Source organism: Ictalurus furcatus, chromosome 17 (assembly GCF_023375685.1).
Source record: "Ictalurus furcatus strain D&B chromosome 17, Billie_1.0, whole genome shotgun sequence".
Lineage (NCBI taxonomy): Eukaryota > Metazoa > Chordata > Actinopteri > Siluriformes > Ictaluridae > Ictalurus > Ictalurus furcatus.
Genome location: NC_071271.1, coordinates 23,597,448 through 23,611,559, shown reverse-complemented (window position 1 = coordinate 23,611,559; position 14,112 = coordinate 23,597,448). Strand labels below are relative to the sequence as shown.

The window sequence follows — 14,112 nt, the reverse complement described above, 5'->3', positions numbered from 1 at the left end:
TGAAAAGATCTATCTCATGGCCCTGTGAATCTCCGGTCCTGATCTGAAAAAGGTAACACCTGACCGTCTGGCAGAGTTACAAGAAAAAAAAATGTGCAGAATTTTACATCTGAGAGAATACGAAAGACTTTAAAGGCAGGTATAAATGCCCAGGAAGGGCCTGGAGGTTATTTGCGAATATCTGATATTATTTAGATTTTTTTTTTTCCACTAGTAACCTGTCTAGTACTAGTACTAGTAACTAGTAATTTGTTTGTGTTTGTTTATCATGACTTCCTGTGACCACTGAGAGATCGTTTTCATAGATGCTCGCCAATAAGTAGGAACTAAAACACTTGGGTGTGTGCTGTTATAGGAGAATAATCAACGACTCACTGTTTCCACCTCAATTAAGTTTCAATTAATCCAATCAATTTCCATGTCTCATAACGTTTTATTCCTTTTATGAAACAGCAATTTGCCAACGATTATATTTTTTTATTACTTAAACAATGACATACTTTTTTTTTTTTTTTTTTTTTTTTTTTTTAATCTGTTTATATTGACATTTAACGTCCTGGAACATCCGTGAAAAAAAAGTTAGTACCCCTTACCACTTACATTATAAACAGCGTGAAGTTCTCTGTCCTGAAATCTTTCCTGTTTCTGAAAATGTAGTGTTATGAAGCACTGAAATTGGAGCTCAAGCGTTCACCGTCACTATATCTGAATAGCAGGAGAAATTCATACAGTACCGAACTACACTTGGACACTATTACATTTGCACAAACACTTATAACCATAAATGAAAAATGCTGCATATATTTACACTCCAACCAAGCGTTTGTTTTTCCACTGTCTTCTTCGCTGACTTTAGTGAGCTCCAAGGAAAGCTAGAAGGTTGTACAGTTAACTCCCAAGGTATCATTCGAAACCATACAACCTACTACCTCAACCCGGATACACACACTTCACTCATGATCACGTTCTGTTGTGTGTTTCTGTATCACATGTACTGTAGGATTAATGCGTGCAGCTAAAAAAACATCTGAGTGAAACGTAAATATATCCCGTTTCGTGGTCTTTGGCTTACACTAGTGTGGCTCACCATAAATGAAAATACATGAACTGTTTTAAGACGTATATAGAAAGACACGAGCCAGAAGCTGGTCTACCACAGAGACAGGGACCCATAGAGACGAGCTTGCGTTGTTAAGTAGCACAAGATCGGATCTACGGGTTAATGACAAGTGGCTCCTCACTGACTTCAGATTTGAAAATTGATTGAAAATGAATAAAATTGTTTCAAAGAGATCAAACGTGAAGCTCAGTGAGAACTGGCAGAGATATAGGAGAGAAGTCAGTTCTGTGCTCAGTGATTCATTTACATTAAATAAAGATAGGCTTGTGAAAAAATGAAAATAATAAATAAAATAAAATACCCAATAGAAACCATCACAGAAATTCTAATGGTTTCCACTATAAATACCATTACAAACCATCAGCTAGACATTAAAACCAGTACCATGTACCGCTAGACATAACATGCTACCCATAGAAGGCACCAAATTACCAGTACAGACCCACAGGGACAATTACAGTTTCCATTAAAACCAATACAATTCCCATTAAAACCATTAAAACCATTACGAATTCAATCAGGGTTTCTATTGTATTTTTTCAGCAGGGGTGTGTGCACGTATGTTGTGCGGTTTAACATCGGTATACGCCAGTACGAGTTATTACTCCAAAAATACGCCAGGCATTGTCTCTAACTGGCATCGCCTTGAAGCCCCGCCCCCGTCCCGCCATCTTAAATGCTCTCGACGGGGCACGCTCGATTTCTACCAAAAGAAAAAAAATGGAGAATATTTTGAGTTCATTCATTAAAAAATAAATAAATAAAATCTATAAACGTACGTCTGACCTAGCTAGCGTTAGACAAGCATGTATTCAATATCAGTTCAATTATATTTATTAGAGATGGCAAAAATAAATAAATAAATAAATAAATAAATAAATAAATAAATAAATGGCTGAAATTCACCACAACATCAGCAAGCCGTTCCCGGCTGCACAGCTGGTTATACAATATCGTGGATAGTTCGAAAAAGGATCAACACTTACTTGAAGATCAGGTCTTACCATTGTCTCTTACGTGATCATCTCTCGAACCTGAAAGAAAAGGTCAAAGTTAACACATGAGTGTCGATCTCCTTATTGTGGCTGTAAGTTCTCCTAAACGACAATGTGATTAAATGGAAAGAAAAGACAGATTTCTGTTTAAGTCTCCTCTCGCACAGATACCTCAGATTAAAAGAACGAAAAACACATAAATACAGTACTCTCAAACACCTCACACTGTTCTCACATCTGTCAAGTTAATGACGTGCCAAGTCCACTTAATACAGTTTACTACAAGCATACTAATGTAGTATATTTGCAGAGATGTATAGTTTACTTTGGGTATACTGTCATGTTTAAGTATACTTATGAAGTACACTACAGTATTTTTGATGTGCTAGTCTAAGTATATTGGAGAGAAGTACGCTAGTGTAGCTTTTATATGCTAGCGTTTGTAAGTATACTTGGGTAGAAGTACGCTAGTGTAGCTATTATATGCTAGCGTTTGTAAGTATACTTGGAGAGAAGTATGCTAGTGTAGCTATTATATGCTAGCGTTTGTAAGTATACTTGGAGAGAAGTACGCTAGTGTAGCTATTATATGCTAGCGTTTGTAAGTATACTTGGAGAGAAGTACGCTAGTGTAGCTATTATATGCTAGGGTTTGTAAGTATACTTGGGTAGAAGTACGCTAGTGTAGCTATTATATGCTAGCGTTTGTAAGTATACTTGGAGAGAAGTACGCTAGTGTAGCTATTATATGCTAGGGTTTGTAAGTATACTTGGAGAGAAGTACGCTAATGTAGCTATTATATGCTAGCGTTTGTAAGTATACTTGGGTAGAAGTACGCTAGTGTAGCTATTATATGCTAGCGTTTGTAAGTATACTTGGGTAGAAGTACGCTAGTGTAGCTATTATATGCTAGCGTTTGTAAGTATACTTGGAGAGAAGTATGCTAGTGTAGCTATTATATGCTAGCGTTTGTAGGTATACTTGGAGAGAAGTACGCTAGTGTAGCTATTATATGCTAGCGTTTGTAAGTATATTGGAGAGAAGTACGCTAGTGTAGCTATTATATGCTAGCGTTTGTAAGTATACTTGGAGAGAAGTACGCTAGTGTAGCTATTATATGCTAGCATTTGTAAGTATACTTGGGTAGAAGTACGCTAATGTAGCTATTATATGCTAGCCTTTGTAAGTATACTTGGGTAGAAGTACGCTAGTGTAGCTATTATATGCTAGCGTTTGTAAGTATACTTGGAGAGAAGTATGCTAGTGTAGCTATTATATGCTAGCGTTTGTAGGTATACTTGGAGAGAAGTACGCTAGTGTAGCTATTATATGCTAGCGTTTGTAAGTATATTGGAGAGAAGTACGCTAGTGTAGCTATTATATGCTAGCGTTTGTAAGTATACTTGGGTAGAAGTACGCTAGTGTAGCTATTATATGCTAGGGTTTGTAAGTATACTTGGAGAGAAGTACGCTAGTGTAGCTATTATATGCTAGCGTTTGTAAGTATATTGGAGAGAAGTACGCTAGTGTAGCTTTTATATGCTAGCGTTTGTAGGTATACTTGGAGAGAAGTACGCTAGTGTAGCTATTATATGCTAGCGTTTGTAAGTATATTGGAGAGAAGTACGCTAGTGTAGCTTTTATATGCTAGCGTTTGTAGGTATACTTGGAGAGAAGTACGCTAGTGTAGCTTTTATATGCTAGCGTTTGTAAGAATACTTGGAAAGAGGTATGCTAGTGTGTCTTTTTTATGCTAGTGTTTGTAAGAATACTTGGAAAGAGGTATGCTAGTGTGTCTTTTTTATGCTAGTGTTTGTAAGAATACTTGGAGAGAAGTATGCTAGTCTGGCTTTGTTATGCTACCGTTTGCAAGTATTCTTGGAGCGAAGTCAAGGTCAAGGTTTCTTTATGAGTACCCGAGGGTAAAGGAGATTCAGCAATCCATAGTTAAGACGAATTCATAAAACATCGAAACGTACTTTAAAAAACATGTCCATCATAACATCAAAAGGGTAAAAATATAAAGACTCCTAAGAATGTCACGACAAAGTGCCTCTACACACACACACACACACACACACACACACACACACACACACACACACACACACTCACCCACCACCTCAAAAGCTTAAAGTGCCATGCATAGCGAAGTGCATCATCTCATACTATTTTTATTTAGTAGTGCAGTGGCTGCAGGTACAAAAGAATTCCTGTACCGTTTACTTCTCCACCTAGGGGCCACAAACATGCGGCAGGAACGAAGAGACTGCAATTCGTTATGAAAAGGACAGGAACAGTCTTTAGTAATAGAGCTCGCATTACGATGTCCCTTTTTACATACTGTCTCACAGCTTTTCTCGAAGTACAATCTGGAGTCTAGGACTGTCCCGAGATACCTGTAGCTCCCTGCGCAATCCACAGCCTGGACTTTAATGATCGTGGTATCGTAGATTGATGCATGAGTTCTAAAATCTATCATCATATCCTTTGTTTTGCTTTGTTTATGTCTCGCTCCAGGATAGATTCGTCACACCAAGTGACCAACTCATCAGTGACTGGGCCGTGGCTGGACTCATTATCATGTAGCAGACTCACAATGACTGTATCGTCTGCAAATTTCAATATGGTCCCATTCTTATGATTATTTTGGGACGTGATTGTGTACAGAATATAAAGTAAGGGTGAGAGAACTGTCTGCTCAGTTTCCCTATCAAGCTTTTCATTACCGGAGAAGTGATGGCAACTGGGTTAAAGTCATTAAAGGCCTTAGGAGTACTGCCTTTGGGAACCGGAAGTACACTATTATATGCTAGTAAATGGGAGTATGCAGTATTTGTGAGACGTAAACTAGGTGTCAGCTAAACTCTAAATAGGGCAGAACTTACAGAATCGTTTATCCAAACACCACCATGGAGTGAAGTCGACTCGGCCGTTTAACGTCAAACTTCCAGTAGAACTCCTGTACTATTCGACCACAGGGCAGTGTTACAAACGCGGCAGAGTCACTCGGTTCATAACGATTACTCAAACGTATGACAGGACTCATGACTCGTGCACTCCATCGCATTTCACCCAGTTAAAAAGACTCGGCAAGATCTGAATCCTATTAAAGTCACACGCACATGCAAAAATGAAAAATCTGGAAGATGCATCAGTCTTTTCCTAAACTGTCTGGCTCATAGCCACAAGCAAGGGGAAGGAAAAGAAAGAAAAAAAAAAAAGAGTTTGGACCTCTTTCATGACAAATTGAGAAAAATGCGTACGTAGGCCAGAGCCTGGATTGACAACTGGGTTAATGGGTTCATGTGGACTGTTCCAGGACTCGTTTTTTATTTCCCTTCACTCTAAATGCAATTTATTGACCCATTGTGTCTGAAAGGGACTGGAAAAAGTGCACGTCTGTCTCTAACTATCTTATACTGTATATATCTCTATCTATCTGTAGCTGAGACAGGAGAGATGATGGCAATGTTAAGACCTGGATAAAGCCCCATATTGAGCAGTGCTGCTGTCTTTTAATAGCATAAAACACAACAGAACCATTAATCAATAAATCATAGGGTCTGTATTATTATTACTATTATTATTATTATTATTATTATTATTATTGTGTGGAAAACAGGTGCATTTCTACATATTATGCCCTGAGGTAAACACGTGACATGATGTAAATAATATAACATCCGTTCACATGAGAAAAATAAAACATCATGTACTACATGTACTAAGTCATATTTCCTTCGATTTAGGTAACATGTAATACGCAACATGTATTTATTCACATGTGAAGTTTGCGTAAAGAATGAACTAAGTTCTGCTTTACGGTTAAGAACGAAAGATGTTGGTGTTTTTTTTTAACCTCGATCACTCGCTCATTTGCATTTGATTTTCTAATCCGACCCCAAAAAAATGATTGTTTATATCATTTTCCTAACCCAGATTCATTTGATTTTTGCTGTCTGAACATTTGCTTCAGTCTTGCTGCGGAGATGCGATGTAGCGGCAACGGACGTCCCAAATTCATATCTGGAACTGTCCATACCCTGCTCCATACCCTGTTCCTGTGTCCATTTCCCATCACACCACATCACATCACACATATACCGTCAGAGGCGGGTGGACGTACGTGTGAATCATGCAGTCGGAATAAGCAGAAAGTTCAACAAACAGGCAAACACGGAGATCACGGCATGGAGAAAGCAAAAACCTGGTGGCAAAACTTTACAATGAAGAGAACAGAAAGAGGTCCTTAAATACACTGACTAGATTGAATTGAAACAGGTGTATTAGAGGTCAGGTGTGTGTGAGTGTAGCAAAGTCCAGGATGGATACCGTGGTGTCTCATGGATCGGCAGTGAAACCGGAGGTGAAATATACTACCGGCCTGAATGAACGTACATTTCTTCCTTGTCTTAAAGATAATGGCTTCCATCTATCCATGCATCCATCTATCTTCTATACCGCTTGTCCTTCAGGGTCGCGGGGAACCACGGAGCAACGGGCAAAAGGCGGAGTTCACCCTGGACAGGGTGCCAATCCATCACAGGGCACACACACATTCATACACTACGGACACTTCGGACACGCCAATCGGCTTATCACGCATGTCTTTGGACTGGGGGAGGAAACCGGAGTACCCGGAGGAAACCGCCGCAGCACGGGGAGAACATGCAAACTCCGCACACACAGGGCAAGGGCGCGAATCGAACCCCGCGACCCTGGAGGTGTGAGGCGAACGTGCTTATGGTGTATGGCTGAAATTTGTTTTGGAGACTAATTCAAATCATGAAGAATCGAACAGAAATTGTTTTCGGGTTAAGGACATTTTAAACACAGGTAAAAACGTCCTTCATAACCACGTGCGTGCGTGCTTCAGATAAATCACGTAAAAAAAAAATAAAATGAATCAAACCTACAACATATTCAGTGCTTAGAAAACTGCACTGACCCTGCTCAGTATAAGTACGCTTTACCTTGAAACTCTAATTATTTCATTTCAGGCTTAACATATCTTTTTTAAAGTCCATTATAGGTTACGAAATGTACATTTTAATTCATTCAGTCCACTCTGTTCCTGAATGCAGTCACCCGATGGACTATTTAAAGTAGTTCAAAGGATCACGGGAAGAAGGAAAGGTCTTTCTTTTTAGTGTCTTTGACGTTCACATCGAGGGACGGGGTCACATTGAAAGTACGACCCTGTTACCCAAATTCTATACTATGCATATACACAATGCAGCAAATAAACCTTGTAGAAAATGGGAAATTGTTGCCTGACGTAGGCGAACGCATTTTTGAATGAAAATGATAATAATTAATAAAAGAATAATTATCAGTAATTATTGTATAATGTACAAAGGCATCCCAGTCAAATCACAGACCTGCCAAGTCCGAAGATGAATAACATGAAGGGACAGGTGCGGGGCTTAAAATGTAGTAAACAGTAAAGAAGTCCATCTTTCAAGCTGGAAAGTCAAGTCGAGACAAGAGCCCTGGCCGAAAGATAAGTAATGTTAGATAGGGGAATGGGGCGGGGCTTCCAGTTAATATAGGAGTGCTGAAAACACCTGCGCAGCTGTCAGTCATTCTAGTTTCATATGTCTATTGGCTCATCTGCCATTTTTAATGGGGGGAAAAAAAATGAAGACTGCTCTTTTGGCTCTAATAACTCATACTCATCAACACAAATTCTGTGAAGTTTCGCAGATATGGAATCACCCTTGATTTTTTGGCTGAAAGTCTCCTTTTGAATATCATCATACTAGAGTTCCGAAACCTGATGTAAACACAGGAAGGGTCTTTGGTCCAACCCCCTGCTCTGTGAAAAGTGACCTGATACCACAAACCTAACAAGCAGAGATTTGCCTGGGAGAGGAGCCAAGAAAGTGACATTGTTTGACCCAGCTGCCAATCAATGCCGCTGCACCATGCCAGACTAAACACGGTCACTATTTTAGCACGGCTTGTTGGCGGCAGCTGCTGGATTCGAAGCAGTGGGTTGAAGCAATGAGGGGAAAAAGTGGGGGTCCTTTTAGGGGGAGAGCTCGAACGGGCATAGCAAACACATAGCAACCTGTATCAGGCCTCACACACTCTCACTCTCACACACACATCGAGTAGTGCATCCAACACTGGGTTTGGGAGTTCTAGGAAATCTGAAAGCGCGGGATTCGGCTTAAGAGTGATTAAATGTAAATCAACACAACTGGGAGTTCGGGGATAATTTATAAGTGGCGTCCCACCCATAAGTGCTGCATTCCTTGGCTTTGGAGATAAAACTGTTCGGTCTAATTGCACATTGCGCTTTTAACCACTGGAGCATTTTTAAATTTATTTAATTTATTTAATAATAAATTGTGTGTAACTGATTCAACAATACATCGTGGATATTAGTGTATCTGCCTTAGGTTATCGTCTCTGGGTGATAAGGTTGATTTACTCGCCAATACTAATACAATGGCAAGGCTCACAGAGATAAATAACACCACTTCTGAGAACTGGTCCAGATCATTTAAGCACTTGCAAAATGCTGAATCCTTGAAAAGAAAAAGAAAAAATTATCTGAAAGATTTTTTTTTTTTTTTTTGCGCCAGGATCCAAGCTCTCATATTTTTCTTCTTCTTCTGCTTCTTCTTCTTCTTCTTTTTTTTTAAACCCACAAAAGCTTGGCCTTTCGAAAAGCACGTAGGATGAATTCAGGCTGTATTTTGGCTTAATAATATCCCCTGTCGTGAGCCGAATGCTGATCGACACGCAGCGCCCAACGTTAATTGCTTTCCAGCAAACGAATTTGTAGTGGAGATTTTTATCCCGTTAATACAGAGACGTGAGGCAGTGAGGAAAAGCGAGCGAGCGAAACGCAGGAATCTGACCTGATGTGAATGGAGAGGGAAGTCAGACGAGATCAGTCCATTTAGTGACGGTAATGTGATGGGATTAACAATATCAGATTCATTAAAAAGCAGTCTTTAACAGTTTTCACAGCTGAAGGTAGAACAGGATGAAAAAGGGATCTAAAGGAATAGTTTAGAAATAACTAAACATTTTAATGTGCCATTTTTTATGGGATAAAATATAATGATTCAGCTTTAACCTGGATCTAATCGATGTTTATCTAATCGTTCGAATCAGAGTTACATTTAAACCATCAATCAATCATTTTCAACGATACCTAGACTAATTTTACATGAAAACTCAATGAAATAACGTTACGTGCTGCGTCAGTTAACGTTAACAACGCACGAACGTCAGCATTAATAAACCATAGGTCATGTTAACAACGTAACCCGGTGTATTCATTGATGTTTGTTTTAATGTTTTAATGTTTATTCAATCCATGACCAAAATACTTAGTGGTTAGCACGTTCGCCGCACACCTCCACGGTCAGGGGTGCGATTCCCAGCGTGGCCCTGTGTGTGCGGAGTTTGCATGTTGTCCCCGTGCTACGGGGGTTTCCTCCGGGTACTCCGGTTTCCTCCCCCAGTCCAAAGACATGCATGGTAGGCTGATTGGCGTGTCTAAAGTGTCCGTAGTGTATGAATGGGTGTGTGAGTGTGTATGTGATTGTGCCCTGCGATGGATTGGCACCCTGTCCAGGGTGTACCCCGCCTTGTATCCGATGCTCCCTGGGATAGGCTCCAGGTGTCCCCGTGACCCTGAAAAGGATAAAGCGGTATAGAAGATGGATGGATGGATGGATGGATGGATGACCAAAATAAATCCACATAAATGAGCAAATAAAAAAATGTAAAAATTCATCACAGCATGTTTATAATGTAAAAGCTGTTCATTTACTGAACTGGAAATATTATTGGAACAGCTGCAAACTTGTTCGTTAAGATTTTGTTCATATTGGTCCATATTGATTTGGTTCATATTGTGGGATGAATTATGAACTAATCATTCATTTTTCATGAATGTAATTCAATATAGCAATATTCAATCATTTATTATTCTTTTTTTAAAAATCAATTAATACATGCGTTAGTTGCTTTGTTAATGTTACTGATGATGTATTAATGCTGATGTTCATAATGTGCTGAAGCAAACGGAGTTATTGACTCCTAAAAGAAGGAACTGATTCTGAACTGCTGAATCGAGTCGTTAGTGATTCCAGACTTTACTTCCTGTACTAACCTACGTAGGTTTGTGACAAAAAGCCCCGCTTCTGGTCTTCATCGGCTGCTCGCTGACAGCGGTAGACCAATCAGAGCAGAGTATGCTCTCTGAAAGGAGGAGTTTAGAACGAATCGTTTAGAACGGATCATTTAACGAGTCGTTCGTGACACTGGGGGGAAAAGGTAACGCTGCAGTTTAAATTACGAGCACGTTAAAGCGTTTTTTTTTTTTTTTACCTCGGATGCGTGTAAATCTATCGTATGAGAGCTTTAAAACAAAATTAGGCACGTTTCAAAACCATAAAAGGTTGGGCTTTAACATTTATGGAAAGAGTCTCTAGTGTCAGTGCTTAGTAACAGTCAGAGGTAAAGCTGTAACTTTCGGTTTTCTGACATCTTCAGGATGAGGAGTTATACGCTTTGTGGTTTCTCAGTAACATGACAAGCTGCTCTTTTAAAAAAAAAAAAAAGTCTTATTTACGTCGAGAGAGAGCGAGAGAGAGAGAGAGAGAGAGAGAGAGAATAGACAGGCTGGTTGTTTCAAAGATGTTACACAACGTTAAATGTAACTAAAAATGGATAAAAAGTTTGACGTGTTCGTTCAAATCATTGGTTACCAAGTCATCGTGGTATAAGAGTGATTAAGCACTTTGGGACGTCCTGTTATAGGAAAATAGTCAGCTTCGGCGTGTTGACGGTAATCCTGCGTCATCACACCACCCAGTGGTTGATTATTTTCCCATCACAGCACAGTTCCAAGTGTTCCTTAATTATCACACAGTGATAAAAGTATTAAACGACCAAAACACTTTCCTAATGTTCAGTCCTATTAGCTCTGATTAGCTCCGATCGCGATGAATAATTGAGCAGAACATCGCTGCTAGTTCTAGATTCATTTTCTCTGATAAATTGACAGCCATGAGAAGACGTTTCAAATACTATACTGCGAATATCCCAGAACAATCTCGTATACAATGTTTGCTCACTCTCGCATTCTAGCACGTAGCGTATTGATCACTCGCCCCTCAACGCCAAATGAAGTAAATACGATGGCTTGCAGCACCTAAAAGCATCCGTAATCATAAACTAGGTAAACATGTGCCACGAGTTATCTCTGATGCGTGAGATTATCTCCAGGCTTCCAGGTCTGCACTCAGTTGTGTTTCGTTTTGACCATGGGCACTTTAAAAAATAAATAAATAAATAAATAAATAAAACCCCACCTAATGAAGATGGGTAGGACAAGACGCAAAATGGAGACACGGTGGAGGAACAGCACATCCACCGCAACGCGCACCAGGCTAAATGAGCTGCTCCATCCCTGAAGGAGAAGGGCTAATGGAAAGCCTGCCGAAATGCATCAGAAGAAAAGCGCGGGTCAAGTAAGGGGAAGGATTCCTCGGGGGTGGAATCAAAACAAATAGCAGCGTGAAACTGATACTTTTCAGCTGCGCACATTTCTGCGGTCTGATACCGACCTCGGCTCAGAGAACCGGACTGTTCGGAAATAGATACAGACACCCGGGAGACCAAAATATGATATGATACAGTGAAAAATGAGGTGCGTTACAAATATCTATGGCTACTGAATTCACTTACATTCGCCTGACTCGTGCCAACACGCTGTTTAACGACTGACGCAGACTGCAGTTACTAATACAGTACAAAGCAAGTATGGAAATGCGTGATCGTATAGTGAATTCCGTTCCCGTTACGAGACAAAAATACAGCGTCGTTGGATTTCTGATTCTGATCGGTCAGAAAGTCTCGATCGAACAGGAGTTCCCGGCGAAAACTCACAAGTTTATATGAACGCGCTCGTTCTAACATGTTTATCGTCTCTATAGTGACCGCTTATTTACAGTACGGTGGACACTTTACATTTGTAAACGGATTTAAAAACGTGCAAGCGTTGACATGGTGAAGTTCTCTGTAAGGAGACCTTTATTTAACATGGACTGTAGGGAAGGAGTCTCCAGTGTCAGCGCTATGGAAGAGTAAGTCTTCACGACAGAGGAGTTTATGGCAACATGACAAACCTGTGGGGGGGATGGGATTGTTTGTAATAAATACCTTCGAGAAATAAAGAGAATATATATATATATATATATATATATATATATATATATATATATATATATATATATATATATATAAAGATATGTGATAACAGTAATTTGTTTCACAGACATTCCATAGCATTAAACGTAACTATAAATGGATAAATGGTACAATCTGTTCTTTAATTAGTAATAAAATTGGAATTGTTGACAAATTGCTGTGGTCTAAGATGAATAAAACACTTCAGCACATGCTGTTCTAGGAAAATAATCAACTTTGGGGTGTGACGCCTCTTCATCACAATACCTGTGGTTGATTCTTTTCCTATAACGGCATGCTTTGTGTTTTATTCCTTACTTATTTTATAGCAATAGGTGTATATCAAAGTGAATAAAGCAGTTATTTGGTGACATCAGCAGCTTAATTTAGCATTCTCATATTCTTACTTTGCCCATGTGACCTCATGTTCCATAATAATAACTTCTGTTTCTGAGGAAATCTTGTATCCGTATGACATTCAAATCTGTAAGAATATCTAGTTTAATCACCACCTACTCCATTTTTGGTCCTCCTTAATACCCAAAACCTGTCAGGCATTTTTATTATTATTATTATTATTATTATTATTATTTTTATGTGTAATTGAGTTTCGAGTCTACTTTGGACGTTGCACTGAAAACATATAATTACGAGCAGTTATTCACGATATTCATGATGTCTTTTATGTCTATGACTGTATACGTCTTGAGCTGTGACGCACGATTACTAATAAGCAGCTTATTAAAGAGGTCAGCTTATTAATTAGCTGGTTATTAAATAATGGAGCTCTCATCCCACTATTTCAAGAGGTAATACCTTATAAATGTCTTTATATGCTCCGTGCAAAAAGTACTTGGAAGTTACTAACGTAAAAAAAAAAATTATAATGATCCCAAATTTTGAACACATTGCACTGGACCACACCCTTTTTTTAAAAATAAATAAATAAATAAATGGAACAGATATGGCACAACTCGACCTAGAGAAGACAAAATCAAGAGCGGATTAGTCAGAGAAGCGACCAAGAGGCCGGGGGTTGCAGTACGCTAAACATGATGCTACCACCACCATGCTTCTCCATGAACACTAAACCTGCTAATATTGCTAAATAATGACTGTAGAGTATATAGAAATGTGGAAAATTTTACATTTACTGTTATGGCATTTGGCAGGCGATCTTATCCAGAGCGACTTACGTTTATCTCATTGACGCATTTGAGCAGTCGAGGGTTAAGGATCTTGCTCAAGGACCCAGCAGGTGCAGCTTGGCAGTGCTGGGGTTTGAACTCCCGAAGCTACTACTGGGAATGCTGGAAAGCATCTTATCAAGGAGATCGACTTATTAATTCGTTGGCTATTAAGAAAAACAGCAATGAGTACAATTTGTGAATATTAAATGAAGCACAAGTAAGTTTGTAACGTTGCCAAATAACCACTATAGTGTGTAGGAAAATTTGCAAATGATTGTAATTCTTAAATACAGCACAACTATGACCCTGCCTAGAGGCCTTCCTCTGGTGACAGTGCCCGGGTAACCAAAAAGCAACCAAAAGTCCAAGACGCTGAACGTGACGCTACCACCACCATGCTTCACTGTGAACACTAAATATAGCACAGCTAAGCTGTTAATGGTTTCAAATATTTTACTCTTTTACCTTTTATAATTATTTTCATCCCCCCAGCCAGAGCATACAAGCAGAGCTATAATTAACACACTGAGATGTAAAAATCTAATAATTAAAAAAATGTAGCTAAACAGTTCTCCATACAAGCAC

At 39.2% G+C, this 14,112-nt stretch overlaps 1 long non-coding RNA gene across 1 annotated transcript in view; it reads right to left on the bottom strand.

Annotated features, from left to right (window-relative positions):
- Positions 1–500: 500 nt before the first annotated feature.
- The window catches only part of LOC128621227 (uncharacterized), a 40,309-nt gene continuing 26,697 nt past the window's right edge, over positions 501–14,112 (bottom strand). The window contains exon 2 of the long non-coding RNA XR_008388250.1: positions 501–2,154. This is a non-coding gene — a long non-coding RNA (uncharacterized LOC128621227). The remainder of the gene's footprint in view (positions 2,155–14,112) is intronic.